General features: G+C 47.2%; 1 pseudogene; it reads left to right on the forward strand.

Annotated features, from left to right (window-relative positions):
- Nucleotides 1–3,559: 3,559 nt before the first annotated feature.
- LOC142458592 (ATP-dependent RNA helicase DDX18 pseudogene) lies at nt 3,560–5,016 on the forward strand (annotated as a pseudogene).
- The last annotated feature ends 10,747 nt before the right edge of the window (nt 5,017–15,763 follow it).

Raw genomic sequence — 15,763 nt, forward strand, 5'->3', positions numbered from 1 at the left:
CAAAAGGACAGATTGCACTGCTATGCACGTTTGCCTTTCTTCTTTCATAGGTCTCGGGCACAGTGCCTGGAAATGTGGCCAGCTCCTTGGAACGGTAAGTTTGAAAGCCAGGGGCTGAGGGCAGTAAAGGAATGAGCCTCAGAGGACCCCGGGATCTTGTTGATTCCCTTGGGAAGTCCAAAAGGCCTTCTTCTTACTGGAGAAAAACAATCCCCTCTTTGCTTTGACCACTTAGGGAGGTCTCATAGCTGTCCCATGCAGCTGATCGAAATCCCAGCTGTCTCAGAGACTGAGCCAGGAGTCTGCTTAAATTTAGTACCAGTGTCCCTCCACATGCTGCCTCTGGAAACATCAGCCTTACTATATTGGTGCAGTGTTTGAATGTCCGTCACCAGGGGAGGTGGTTGGCAGGGACAGATTTCCTTGCTAGGGGTGGGAAAGTCAAGGACAAAGCTTCAGCCTAGGCAAGGTCTCAGGGAGCTTTTGTTTTGTGTGGCTGGGGAGGAGAGAAGGAAGAGGAAGCGCAAAGACTTGCCTCTGTTCTTAGCCATTCATTCTCTTGCTTACATCATTTGTTCCGCACTCCTCCTTGTTTATGTACGCATTCCCCCGGCCTCTTCTGTGTGCCATGTCCCAGGCTGGGAACTGGGGATGTGCCACAATCTGAACCGATGTTGACTCTGTCTGTGGACATCACTGTCCAAGAGAGAAACACATCCTAGGAAGTAGATGGCAGGATCCACAGTCAGAGCTTCCAGCCACCAAGAGGGTCTTGGGAAAGCATTAAAGAGACTCAAGATCTGTGCTTACATCATTGCTTCAGAAATCTCTCCTGATATCTCCCTTTGGGCAGTTCAGGCTGAGTCTCTTCCAGTCTCACTTCCTCTGGACACAAAGCCAACGTTTTCCATGGCCTCAAGCTTCTCGTTACCCCTCTCACCTCAGCTCCCAATCCTCTCACCTCACATCCTCTGTTAAAGCCACATCGACTCCTCCTTTCTAACCTCTTCCAAACCTATACTCATAAGGTGACGGCTCTGGTGAAGGTTTCAGAGCCAACTCAGAATCCGGCACTTCTTCCTGGTATTCTCCTCTTACATAACCCTGCCCTATCCTAACCTTCCACTCAGCTTGTCTCTTCTCAACCTCCTGCACTAACTTCAGCTCCACCAGGGAAAGGGCTTGTTGTCTGCTTTGTTCACTGCTGTGTCCCCAGCATCCGGGACAGCACCTGATATCCAGCAACTATTGGTTGGTTGGTTGGTTGGTTGGTTGGTTGGTTGGTTGCAGCGCACCCTGCCAGCTCTGAGATGGCCCCAGGGGCTAGGCTGGTGACGAGTTTGAAGGGCTGAAGGTGGGTGACCACCCCTTTCTCCTCCACCCTCTTCTTCAAGCACAGGAGCTCTAGGACCTTCACTGAGAACAGTGCAGAGGGCCATGTCCCTCCTAAGTTTGAAATTCGGGGTTGAATTTGTCAGCAGGGGGAGGCAGAGAGGGGATTTTGGCTGTGAAGGTTGGGTCCCAAAACTAGAACAATCTATGGAGATGAGAAATGAGTGAGTGAGAAATCTGATGCTGTAAATGACGGAGAAACAAACTGGATGGACAGGAAGACAGGTGTGTGGATGAGTGCCGATTGATAAATGGATGCTGTCATGGGTTAGATTATGACCTCCCCCAAAGCATGTGTCCACTTAGCTATCCCAGGATTCTCAGTATGACATCACTCCCTAGTTTATGGCTGAGGCAGTGATTCAATGTGCTATAAATCCTAACCTCTGTGATGTTAATGGGGCCAGGTAAAATCTGCAGGCCTAGGTTGTATCTTAGTCAATGTCTTTTGAGATGTAAAATGATGGAGGCAGAGGAAGACCATGGGGGGGTTTGCAAGAATGAAGGGCAAGGGAGGCAAACCCTCCTATCTACACTATCCTGCAAGAATGGTGACCTAGCAGCAGATGCTTGGATAGACACACAGACTGAACAGGAGTGGGAGAATCCCCATGGGCAGACATAGGTTTGACAGAGGGCATCTAGATGTATATATTTACCTGCACAAATACAGCCAAACATGTGGTGGAGCATACAGGAGGCAAAGTTATTGAAAATTCTTGAACATAACTGACATGCTAGTCTGGGTTGACTATAGAAACAAATTCATGGACACCCATATGTGTATAAGAAAGAGCTTTATATAAAGAGTAATTGTGTAGTAAGATAATATATCAGCCCAGTTCAGGTTAAGTCCATAAGTCTGATATTAGCCCATATGTCCGATACCAGTCTATAAATTCCTCTTCAGACTCACACAATACATGCAATGATGTTGAGTGCAGGAAGATCACAGGCTAGTGGTTGGAAAGCCTTGTGGATCCAGTGGTGGTGGAAGCATTTCAGCACTGGCATGGGTCTCCACATGGCTCCTCCAGCTCCAGGACTCTGACTCCATCAGCATAGCTCCATGTGGCTTATCAGCAGGGAGATGAAGCAGAGAGAATATGCCTGCCTCCAGGGAGGAAGACAGGAGTTCCCAGAATTCTCAGGAGAAGGCCAGGTCCATGAAGAGGCCTCATTGACTATGGCCTGATTGACAGGCTAGACTCCACCCCTTTCTGCAAGTTGACAGTAGATTATGTAACTGCCACAACTGAATACCTTGAGGAAATAAATCACTGGGCACCGGGGACTGTAGTCTCAGTGCATACCAAGGTCAATTGGCATAACATAGGTCACAGAGTTCCACATCCCTATTGGTGAGTAGTGATTGGGGTCTTAAAAGCTCGCACACAGCCATATAAGGCGTAACTATTGGTCTCTCCCTATCAATGGCAAAGAAGAGGGATGAAAAATTGAAAGAGATGTGAATCACTTAGTCCAATGGACCACATGAACACTAGTGACCACACTCCTAAAGAGCACCTGGCCACCATTGCCAACCGCTCTGGAAAGGATTATGTTAGGAGGTCCTGGGGAGCATGGGAGAAAATGTGGAACAAAATGATGGACGAGAAAGAGATCAGAGTTACTGGTTGACTGGAGACTCGTGAGACCCTCGAGGCCTGACTTTAGTCACCCTTCAGGCTTGGCTGCACTCACTTCCCGAGGAAGAATAGTCAACCATTTAGGACAAAGTTCAAAGAACTCAGGCTGCGGGGCCTCCTGCGCAAGATTGACAGGCAGAGCCCTAATGTTTGGCAGTGAAACCTAAAGCCACAGAGGGTATCGGGCGTGTGCAGTGTCAGAGCTGAAAATGGAGACGTGCCTTAGCAAACAATAGGAGGTGAAAAATATAAACACCCCCTAACACAGTCTACGAAGGCAGGCTTCTTGGGATCCGTGGGAAAAAGGAAACCTTTAAAATCTCCCAAGAAATATGCCATTTTATCCAATAGGGAAGAGAAAACAGAGCCTCCCAATTTGGAATTGAATATGAACAAGGAAAAATAGAGGATGCCCCCGATGTGACACAAAACCAACCAAACAAACAAAAATGGAAGACCAAGAGGGGTTGGAAGAAGGTGATATCCAGGCTCTGGCAGAAGCAGAAATGAAAGTGGGAATGGCAGATGATGAGGAAGATGATGGGGAAGTGCCCAGCCTGCCCCTGGAACGGATGGGTGTATGTGAAGAGACTTCATTTACTTCCCAGCTAATCTAGTCAATGGAAACACTCTGCGGGCTAGGAAAGACACACGCTCTACAAACATGACTGAGAAGCAACGAGAAAGTGGTTTCCGAGCAGCTGCACAAACAGGCAGTGGCAAACCCTCACCTTTCTCGTGCCTGCAGATGAGCTCCTTGTTAAGCTAAACTTCATGCCCAGGAATGGAACCAGAGTTCTCACTCTCTCCACCACTAGGAACTGACCGTGAAGACTTCTGGTGTGCGGAAGATGCTAAGGACACACCACGTTCCCGGGCACGTTCATGGGTATGGGCTGACCACGGGGGCAGGAACAGACCTGGGGAAGCACAGAAACTTGTAGCCACGTCAGGCCGCCTCCTGGGCCACATGCAGAAAGCCCCAGGTTTTAGGTATAAAAGACCTACTGTGCCTGGTGATGGGTGAGGCTGATCGTATCTTGGGTATTGGATCTGATGAGGAATTAAAGCAAATGATGAAACTTCCTCCAGTACAGTGTGCAGATGGACCATGCTTTTTTTCCTCCCCTGCCACTTGAACTTGAAAAGTTGAAGCCCGGCTGAGAATGTCGCTGAGAAAGGAGCCCTTGTATGTTGGTGTCGATGATAAAGTCAGTGCATCTGTGGCATCTGTGATGGTCTGGAGCAGGGACACATGGCCGGTGCCTCTGAAAAAAAGATTTCTTCTGCTCTTAACATTCCTGAAGAAAAACGGACCGGAGAAACGAATGAGGCTCTTTTCATTCTGCAAACCTACTAAATACCACCACGAGTTGCTGACCTACATGGATCCGTGTGTCTTGGACATTCAGGGAAGGTAGAAGCAAAAGAAGTGGACACCCCCATTCTTTCTTCCTGAGGTCGGTGGGGTGGTTCTATAGGAGCTTCTGGTGTATTCATCGTGGGGGGAACAGTCCGATGCTTCAATGGAAGAGAGTGTGTCTTGCTCATTTTGTGCTCAGAAGAATTGGGGTTCCTTCATCATTTGAAGCGATCCAAGATTCCACTGAGTGAATTTGAGTTTTCTTGCTCCAAAATGTCTGATATTTAGTCTCAACTTGAAAAACACATTGAAAAGAACTACCCTCTCCAGAAGTCAGCCCAGAAAGTGCAGAAGTCATATATTTGAGCATATAATTCTTGATCTCTGAAACAAATCTTTAATGTTAATCCTTTACATTTGCCTCGAGTGGCTCTGTCCTGTGGCTTCACGGTGCCTCCTTCTGTCGATCTGAGCATGAACAGCCATGAGAGCAAACATCCCAAGTGAGGACCAGGGGGTGGATTCAGCTGCCAGCAAGGCAAGAAGGTGGAAGAGTTGAAGATCTTTAAGAACACCAGCAAGAACTCACCCAATGGGCAATTCTCACCCTGAAGACACACCTGCCTTCATCTTGAATAACTGTCCCAACATGGAGTTTCTTCTCCTTGAGCTCACTAGGAAATCTGTGCCCTTAAAGATTTGGACAGACTTATCAAGAGTTTCGATTGACATGGGCTGCAAGCCCCGGCCTGCTCCAGCAAGTTCTTATGAGTGGTGCGGGCATAGCAAACAGTGCAGGGTCTTGTGGTTGTCCAAGGTCAAAGGAGGGTCTTGTGGTTGTCCAAGGTCAAAGGAGGGTCTTGTGGTTGTCCAAGGTCAAAGGAGGGTCTTGTGGTTCACCAAGGTCAAAGGAGGGTCTTGTGGTTCACCAAGGTCAAAGGAGGGTCTTGTGGTTCACCAAGGTCAAAGGAGGGTCTTGTGGTTCACCAAGGCCAAAGGAATGGAATTTTGGGGGGAGGGGTGTCTTTGTTATAATGATAAAATAGTTTACTTTAAATAGTGTTTCTCTGGAGAAAAGGGAAAGAAAGGACCAAGTTCAGAAGGTTGAGAAAGATGGAGGCCTGGCATCCGGAAGCGCTGGGAGGAAGCCGGATGAGAGCTGACTCTCTGAATGAGATGAAACCAAAGGTGTGTGAACTGTGGAATGCAAACAGATCATCGCTCTGTAAACCTTCGCCCACTTCCCAATTAAAAAGTTAAAAAATAGAGTGGGGAAGTTGACGCCTGTTTTGCAACTTAGCTTATTTCTTAAATCAGTTCTTTAAGCAAAGATGTAGTCTCTCGGACCTTGTTCTTGGTGCTGGAGATGGAGCCTTGAGTAAAACAGGCAAAAAACGCCACGGTCGCGGAGCTGACCCTCTCCCCGTGGGGAGACGCAGCTCAATAGCATCAGACACAAGCATCCTGCAGGGTGTCTTGGGCGACAGGAGGCACGGAGCACAGGGAAAGGGAGTGGAAGTGGGGATGGGAGTAGGATTCTAAATGCAGCACTCAGAAAAGGCCTCTCTGGGAAGTGACATTTAAGCAAAGACCCAAGGTTGCTGGAAAGGGGAGCCATGGGGTGACGGATAGAAGAGTACCCCAGGCAGAGGGCAGAGGAACTGCAGCGGCATTGCACTGAGAATGTTTGAGGAAGACGGAGATGGGAGAGGGAGGGGGATAGAGACACAATCTGGGGGTGACAGAGGACCTTGAGGCCACGGGTGAGGTGGGAACGTTGGCTGAGGTTGGAGAAGGCATGGGAAGAAGCGCTGCTTGGAGCAGTACCTTGCCCAGGCCCTCTGGCGCTCAGTGTCCCCATCTCTCACTTCTGTAGGAGGTACCGGGAGCTGGGGGCTGTCGTTGACCAGGTTTCAGGTAAGGGTGGCACCCAGACCCAGACCCCAAACAAGGAAAGAAGGAGGCTGAAACCTGGCTGGAGGACATGCTGCCGGAAGTGGCTAAGAAACTCAGCAGGCGGTCCCTGGAAGAGTCAATCTCCCTTTCAGAAACTGCCCTGCCTGTAGGGAACCGTTTGTGACTTTTCCTGCAACAAGGCCTCCGAGGTGTGCTCACAACATTGCTGGGCTGAACGGAAGCAGTTTCCAAAGCCAAGTGATGAGCATCCTCTCCCAACATCCCATCGCCCTTTGCAGACAACCGGGGGTGGTGTGGGGGACATGTGTCTGACTCTGAGGGCCCCTGAGGTTTAGGACGCTGGAAAGGGCCTGACCCTTGTCCAGTGTGAGCCATGTGCTGATACAGAGTCATGGATTCCCCTCTTGCTTCTCTCACCACATCCATTCTACGCCTAAGCTCGGGCTTGGGGGAAGGCACAGGAGGAATCCCAGGACAACAGGGCATCCAGCTTCCAGCACTGACCTCATGCCTGCGCCTGGGATGGGTCTGAACCCGTGATCCTCCCCCTACCAACACACACACACACACACACACACACACACACACACACACTGATACACCTGTCCCAACATCTGGACTCTGCTGCTCGGAGATACAAAGGACTTGTGGCCTTGCACACTTATAGGCAGTGCCCCCCTCCCCGCCCCCCGCCCCCCCGCCCAGAGAAGGGCTGTCTAAATTTTTGAGTCACTATTGTCTTGTTCCTTTTTCTCTCAGTGTTCGTCTGGGTACTTTAGAGAAACAAATGCACAGAAACTCATGTGTAAGAGAGTTTTATATAAAGGGTAAGTGCACATCAAGAAAACATCCCAACCCAGTGCTGCCCAAGGCCCACAAGTCCAACATTACCCATTAACCCGTATGTCCAATACCAATCCACAAAGTCCTCCTCCATCTCACAAAGCAGACACAATGATGCTGACTGCAGGAGGAAAGCCGAGTCAGTGAGTGTGTAAGCATCTCAGTGCTGGCAGGGGTCTCCACACGGCTGCTTCAGCACCCAGGGCTGCATCAGGGTAGGTCCATGCAGCTTCTCCTCGGGGATATCTTGCAGGAAGTGTGCCTTGTCAGCCGAGGCAGGGACCTGGCTAAGGCAGCTGCACCCTGATCCAACCATCACACAGCAAGAGACCTGAGAACAAGAAAGGCGAGGCTCACCGAGCCATTTATCCCTCCGCCCTTCAATTAACCCCACCTGTGTTTATTGGCCCGATTGGCACAATAAACTAACTACCTCACTCTCTTTTCTTTCTTTTTGTTTGCAGTGAAAACATTTTAATTTTAATCCCTTAAATTTTCTGAATAATTTCACATTTATTCGTCATCATCAGAACTCATCATCAAATGTATCAGGTTGAGAACTTCTCGGGAAAGACACTCCACAAAGTATAAGAACTTCACACTTTTCTAGTTTGTGAAGTAATGGCAGGGAGGCATGCATGTGGAGACCGTTGCTCTGTTTGCACTTATTTCCAGCTTCCTAAAAGACCTGTGAGGAGGGAGAGATCTCTAAACGACAGAACATTTTCCCCAATTTTTGCTCCAAAATAACCTAACGCGGTGGATGTAAATGAATTTCTTCCTAAACACATATATCAATATTCTTACTGCAAATATAGACAAAAACACCATTGGCACTTCCTGGAGTGTTTGCCTATATTTTTGTTCCTCTGACTCTTTTCTCTTTGAAAAGTATGATTTATAGTTTTTTAAATCTTATCCCCCCCCCCCTCCCCGCTGAATTGGTGGCAGCAAGAAGCTGAATTTTGTCCTGAAAAACACTAATATCCTATTACCCAAACACACTCTGGGCCCTACCTTGTCTTTGCTGTTTTCTCTACCCCAAATGCCCGCCCTGCTCCAGATCCTTGCCACAACAATGTGTCTTGGGGCAACAGGAAGCTGAAAGGCCCTGTGGCAATTACATCATCTGTGAACTTGCGAAGGGGTGGAGTCTAGCCTGTCAATCAGGTCGCAGCTCGATGACCTCATTTGGAGGCATTATGGAGATAAATAGCTGACTGGAGGCCAGATACACAGACACTCTGCTTGTCTTCCTGCTGACAAGCCACGTGGAGACCCCTGATGGAACCAGAGCCCTGGAGCCGGAGGAGTTACATGGAGACCCACGCCAGTGCTAGATGCTTCCACCGCCACTGGGGCCACAAGACTTTCCACCCACTGGCCTGTGACCTTCCTGCATGTGGCATCATTGCATGTGTTGCCTGAGTCTGAAGAGGACATTACAGACTGGTATTGGAAAACTGGGTTAATATCGGACTTATGGACTTGATCTGAACTGAGCTGGAGTGTTTTCTCAATATTCCATTGCTCTTTTCTAGAAAGCTCTTATACACATATGAGTGTCTATGAATGTGTTTCTCTAGTCAACCCAGACTAACACAGGCCTCCTGAGATGACTTCACCACAAGGCATTCAGGGTCACAATCATGGGCATCTGTCCCAGAGCTGGCCAGTCTGTGGATTTAATGTCCCCGTGTTTTTCTTTCCCTCATCTGTAAAGTGACCCAGAGGAGGATCTTTTCCTGCTCTAATTGTGGGTCGAGACCTCGGCACAGCAGCCACTTGGAGAATTCAGTATGCTGGTCCCAGAGACGAGCCGACAGCTTCAGGGCTTGTCTAGCCTCCCAGCAAAAGAGGTGCATTCAGCAGAACTGCTCCTGTGGGGTACTCAGAGGAGCTGTTTCCTCCATGCTGTACCCCCACACCCGAGAACTTCATGCTTCTGGACAATTCTTGTACCACAAACACCCGCTGTGGGGAGCCTGCTCAAGAGGACCGTACCCCACACCAGACCTTCTCCTTACTTCTAAGAGCCAATTTCAGGGATCTGAGGTAGCAGGCTGGGAGACAGACATCCTAAGGAGGCCAGGCTGAATGACCCCTATTGTGATTCCTTTCCGAGTGCTCAGCAGTGGTCACTGGGAACCGTCTAGTTCTTCTAGCCCCGGGATCTTGGAGGCTGGGTTGCATGCAGTCCGTATGTCCTTTGACGTAATTTCTTCCCTGTGTCTTGGATTCTCTTCACTCTTCTTTGCTCTGGATGAGGAGGGACCAGTAGTTGCACCTTAAACAGATGTTCACAGCTTTGAAGACTCCCGCCACTACTCACCAAAATAGGGTGCAGATTGTTCTTTAACTGTTGTGCTTCTCCCAGTTTCTTCCTCTGCCTTGGTAGCTTTGTTCTGATCCCCCCTTAGTGCCTTTCCATTCACACCTGTTTTCTTAGGTTGGATTCTCCAGAGAAGTCAAATATATGATATATATATATGTATATACATGCTTATATATACATATATATACCTACACACAAGCAAAACAAAGCAGCAAACGCACTTCCATTACTCAACGAGGCCATTGAGATTCATAGAGACCCTATAGCACACGGCAGAACTGTGTCAGTGGGTTTCCGAGGTTGTACATCTTTCTGGGAGTAGAAAGCCTCATTGTTCTCCTTCAGCAAGGCTAGTGGTTTCAAACTGCTAACTTTGTGGTTAACAGCTCAATATGTAAATGACTCCACCATACCTCCTACTACACCCCTGGGAGGTTTATATCAAGGAGATGGCTCACCCAATTCTAGAAGTGGGCAAGTTCCAAGTTTGTGGGTCAGATGTCAGCCTGGAGGCTTCTCCTGACTTTCATAGCTCTAGGGGCTGGTGAAACCAAGATTAGCAGGTAAAATAATAAGCTATTGATGACATTCAGTATCAGTAGGTAATATGGCAGGCTACTGGCTCAAGTCCAAAGAACCAAAGTTCAGATGATAAGGCATAGACAGGATCTAAGCCCAGAAAAAAAGGCAAGCAAGCTTTCCCACAATGTCCACTTATATTGGAAGTAGGTCACATTCCTGACAAAATTTCTTTGCACTTGATTGGTATCCCAGTTACATAATCTACTGTCAACTTGAGGGAAGGGGTGGGGTTTAGCCTGTCAATCAGGTCATAGCCAATGAGGTCTCTGGGTGGGCATGGCTTCTCCTGAGGATTCTGGGAACTCCTCTCTTCCCTGGAGGTGGGACACACTCTCTGCTTCCCAGTCCTGCTGACAAGCCACATGGAGTTATGCTGATAGAGCCAGAGCCCTGGAGCTGGAGGAGCCACGTGGAAACTCACACCAGTGCTGAGCTACTTCCGCCACCACTGGATCCACAAGACTTTCCACCTACTGGCCTGTGATCCTTCTGCAATGGCTGCATGAGTCTAAAGAGGAATTTTTGGACTAATATAAGGCATATGGGCTAATATTGGACTTTGGACTTGATCTGGACTGAACTGGGATGTTTCTTTATATACAATTGCTCTTTGATATGATGTTCTCTCATACATATTGAGGGTTAATGGATTTGTTTCTCTAGTCTACTTGGACCAATCGAATTGGCTACTCAGAAAAGAATTTTTAAAGGAGATTACATTATGTTGGGTCTCATCAGGAGAAAGACTGGGCTTTCTACTCCTGTACTCGGTTTTAACTGCAAAACAACTGAGTCTTGGCTCAGCCAAGATGACACAAAACCTTAACCACGATTTGAGTTAGCACATGTAGACCCCTCAGTTAGTGACTTACTCTCCCTTTCTTGACTTTTACAACAGTGATCTCATCTATTTTTCCTTTTGTGATTAACGAGCTACATTCAGAGTTATGTTTTCTGGTTCCATCCATGTTATGAGGCGTTTTGAATGCTCATCGTTATTCTTTAATATTGTGTAGTATTCCATTGTGTGTTAGTTTATCCATTCATCCATTGTTGGGCACTTGAGATTGTTTCCATCTTTCGGATATTGTGAACAATGCTGGGATGAACATGGGGGTGTATTTATCTGTCCGGGTCACAACTCTCATTTATCAAGCAGATAAGATCTAGGAGTGGGATTCCTGGATCATGTGCCATTTCTACTTTTAATTTCCCCCGATAGACTTCTTGGCATATAATTCACATACAGTATAATTCCACAGTTCATGCCATCAAGAAAGTCTGCACAATCATCTCCACACTCATTGCTGGGCATTTCCTTCATTCTGGTCCTCATCATTGTCAGCTCCCGTTTCTCCCCAACCTCCCTGCCCAAACCCCAAGGAACCCAGTTCCCGCCTCTATCGATCTACTTGTCCCAGATTTCATCTACACAAAACATTAAGAACAAAAAACCCTACAACAGTAACAAAGTAAAACAGATAAAAACCTTAATTGAAAAGAAAGCAGAAAATATTAAAAACAAATTTAAATCGATTATAAGAGAGATCATATTATAGGGTGCTAATATTATAGGGCACTAAAATTTAATCTAACTGCATCTGCAGCAATCCACCTTCCAATGCACTCTGGGCGACAGCAAAATCTATTCACATGGACCCCTCTGGTCCATGGTCAGAGGGGATTCACCAGGGACTTAATCCATGTGCATTTCCCCATTCACTCTTTAAAACAGCAATAACAATAACAACAACAACAACGACAACAACAAAACAGAAACAGCTTTAAAATGGGTCAAAGGGGACATAGAATGATAAGATGCAACATTTTAAGCTAACTGCATCTACTATAGCAAGAGCCCTGGTGGTGAAGTGGGTACGCGTTGGGCTGTGATCCGAAAGGTAAGCAGTTTGAAACCACCAGAAGCTCCTTGGGAGAAAGACGGGGCTTTCTACTCCCACAAACAGTCTCAGAACACAAAGGAGGGTCGCTGAGTCAGCCCTGACTCTATAGCAGTGAGTTTGGTTGTACATCTACCATAACGGACTTTACAATGCACTCTCTGATTACAGGGTTATTTGCACCCCTCCCCGTGATTACAGGGTATTCACTGGAAGCTTAATCGATGTGTGGACCTGCAAATGGATTTGGGCTTCCACTGCCATCCATAGCCTTCTGCAAACAAGGGGTTCACAATTTAAGCTCTGATGCCTTTCCCTCTTTTAGATTGGGATTATGTTATTTACAGTCCTTGAATGACACGGGCTGACATGTGGACTTAGTTGGCTGCTTGTTTGAAAACAAGCCTAAGACCCCGGACGCTCCTCTCTCTGATAGCAAGGCAACCGTCTAGCTTCGACATCACACTTGGTTAGAGCATCCATATCTTCAGTGATCTCTTCAGGAGGGCAAGCTTCAAACCAGGCCATGTCAGAAGAATGAATTGTCCATAAAATGGTTTTGAAAAAGGAAAACAAACAAATTAGTAGTCCTTAGATTGGGGCTAAATTAACTGCTATCCCCTCCCCCCCATCCACTCCTGCATCTAGATATCTCCGGTTCACCTTAGAGACATCACTGTCATGGTATGTTAGAGAATATTATCAATCATCCCCCTAGGGCGTCACTTCCATTGTCATCAAGTCCATGCTGACTCATATCAGCCCTGTAGCACAGGGTAGAACTGTCAAGGGTTGTCTCTGAACCTGGAAATTTTCCTGATCCTTCCCTTTTGGAGCTGGCTGATGGTTTCCAACTGCTGACCTTGTGGTAGCAGCCCAGTGCATAACCAGTGCATGTTGATAATGTCGATAGTTTAGTCCATGATATAGTATTTAAAACACTGCTGAGAAAGAACAAAAAATCATATCACTGGGTGCACACCTCCATGATACGATCGCAGAGGACAAACGGATGCATAAGCAAATGTGGCGAAGAAAGCTGATGGTGCCCAGCTAACAAGAGAGATAGCATCTGGGGTCTTAAAGGCTTGAAGGTAAACAAGCGGCCATCTAGCTCAGAAGCAACAAAGCCCTCATGGAAGAAGCACACCAGCCTGTGTGATCACGAGGTATCGAAGGGATCAGGCATAAGGCATCATCATAAAAAAAAATCTTTCCATAGTGAATGAAGGGGGAAGTGCAGAGTGGAGGCCCAAAGCCCATTTGCTGGACACTGGAGATCCCCTTGCAGAGGGGTCTAGGGGAGGAGATGAGTCAGTCAGGGTGCGATGTAGCACTGATGAAGAATACAGCTTTCCTCCAGTTCCTAAATGCTTCCTCCCCCGCAACTATCATGATCCGAATTCTACCTTGCAAGTCTGGATAGAGCAGAGGATGTACACTGGTGCAGATAGGAGCTGGAGGCACAGGGAATCGAGGGTGGATGATGCCTTCAGGACCAGGGGTGTGAGTGGCGATACTGGGAGGGTAGAGGGAGAGTGGGTTGGAAAGAGGGAACGGATTACAAGGATTCACATGTGACCTCCTCCCTGGGGGATGGACAACAGAAAAGGGGGTGAAGGGAGACGTTGACAGGGAAAGATATGACAAAATAATAATTTATAAATTATCATGGGCTCAAGAGGGAGGGGGGAGTGGGGAAGGAGGGGAAAAAGAGGACCTGATGCAAAGGGCTTACGTGGAGAGCAAATGCTTTGAAAATGATGAGGGCAAAGAATGTACAAATGTGCTTTACCCAATTGATGTATGTATGGATTGTGATAAGAGTTGTATGAGCCCCTAATAAAATGTTTTTTTAAAAAACACTACTGAGAAGAGGAAATTATACGAGCATAGACTGGCAACGAACCAAAATACATGAAATGTTGATTTGTACAGATTAAAGTGACTAGACATTATTGACACAAACAATGGGGTTGGTGATAAGCCAAATCTTCTAACTTATTTATACACCACAGCGGAGCCATGCCTGCCAGATTAGGACAGGTCATAATGAAGCCACAGGGCCTTGAGATATAAGTCTGCCGTAGTTCCTGGCCATCAATCATTGGGCAGCCTCCAGGAAAGAGATTCTAACCAAAGCCAAAGTCTGTAGCCATTGGACTTAGGCTGAACTCTTTTAAAAAAAATTATTGGGGGCTCATACAACTCATCACAATCCATCCATCCATCCATTGTGTCAAGCACATTTGTACATTTGTTGCCATCATCATTCTCAAAACATTTGCTTTCTGCTTGAGCCCTTGGTATCAGCTCCTCATTTTTCCTCTCCCTCCCCTTTCCCCCTCTCCCTCATGAACCCTTGATAATTTATAAATTGTTATTATTTTGTCATATCTTACACTTCATCCACTTTTCTGTTGTCTGTCCCCCAGGGAGGGGGTTATATGTAGATCCTTGTAATCGGTTCCCCCTTTCTACCCCACCTTTCCTTCATCCTCCCGGTATCACCACTCTCACCACCAGTTCTGAAAGGATCACCTGTCCTGGATTCCCTGTGTTTCCAGTTCCTATCTGTACCAGTGTACATCCTGTGGTCTAGCCAGATTTGTAAGGTAGAATTGGGATCATGATAGTGGGGGGGGGAGCATTAAAGAATTAGAGGAAAGATGTGTGTTTCATCATTGCTACACTCTACTCTGATTGGCTCATCTCCTCTCCACAACTCTTCTGTAAGGGGATGTCCAGTTGTCTACAGATGGGCTTTGGGTTCCCATTACGCACTGCCCCTCATTCACAATATGATTTTTTTGTTCTTTGATGCCTGGTACCTGATCCCTTCAACACCTCGTGGTCACCCAGTCTGGTGTGCTTCTTCTGTGTGGGCATTGTTGCTTCTGAGCTAGATGGCCGCTTGTTTATCTTCAAGCCTTTAAGATCCCGGATACTATATCATTTGGTAGCCGGGCACCATCAGCTTTCTTCGCCACATTTGCTTATGCACCCATTAGTCTTCACCAATCCTATCGGGAAGGTGCACATCATGGAATGTCAGTTTAATAGAACAAAGTGTTCTTACATTGAGGGAGGACTGGAGTGGAAGCCCAATGTCCACCTGCTACCTTAACACTAAACCTATAAATATATGCACACAGACCTATTTCCTGATCATCATATATACATATATTTACATATGTACATGCCTGTATTTAGACTTCTATAAATGCCCTTTGCCTCCTAGTTCTTGCCTCCCTTTCCTTTTACTTTCCTCTTATCCCGCTATTATGCAGGCTGAAACTCTTTGGTGTGAGAAGAAGCAGGTGACGATTTCCAATGTTTAAAGAAAGTGCCCTTTGGTTTCCGATGGTTGCCCCAGTCTACTGTCCCACCGGCAGAATCTGAGCATTCTATTGTCTCCACATCCTGGCTGGGATTCATTGTTCTTTGCTTGTTGGTTAGTTTGTTACTTTGTTTTTAATGCTGGGGTGAGATGATAACTTCTTGTCTTCATTTGCATCTCTAACGGCTAATGGTCTCAACCTTACGTGTCTGTTGGGCCCCAGAATGTCTTAGTCAAGTGTCTTATCACGGGACTGAACTTCTTAACGTGAATGCAGAGCACACCGTTTCAACAGGCCGTGAAGTGAAGCGGGAAGAAGCCCTAAGGGGGGGGGGGGGGGACAGAGCAAAGGCCTGGTGGGAGGATCTATGGAAACAGCACCTCGCAGAAGTGCTGACGTCGCACCCCTGTGCAAAACACGTGGGACCCACGTTTGAGAGA

The sequence above is a fragment of the Tenrec ecaudatus genome, chromosome 10 (assembly GCF_050624435.1).
Source record: "Tenrec ecaudatus isolate mTenEca1 chromosome 10, mTenEca1.hap1, whole genome shotgun sequence".
Classification (NCBI taxonomy): domain Eukaryota; kingdom Metazoa; phylum Chordata; class Mammalia; order Afrosoricida; family Tenrecidae; genus Tenrec; species Tenrec ecaudatus.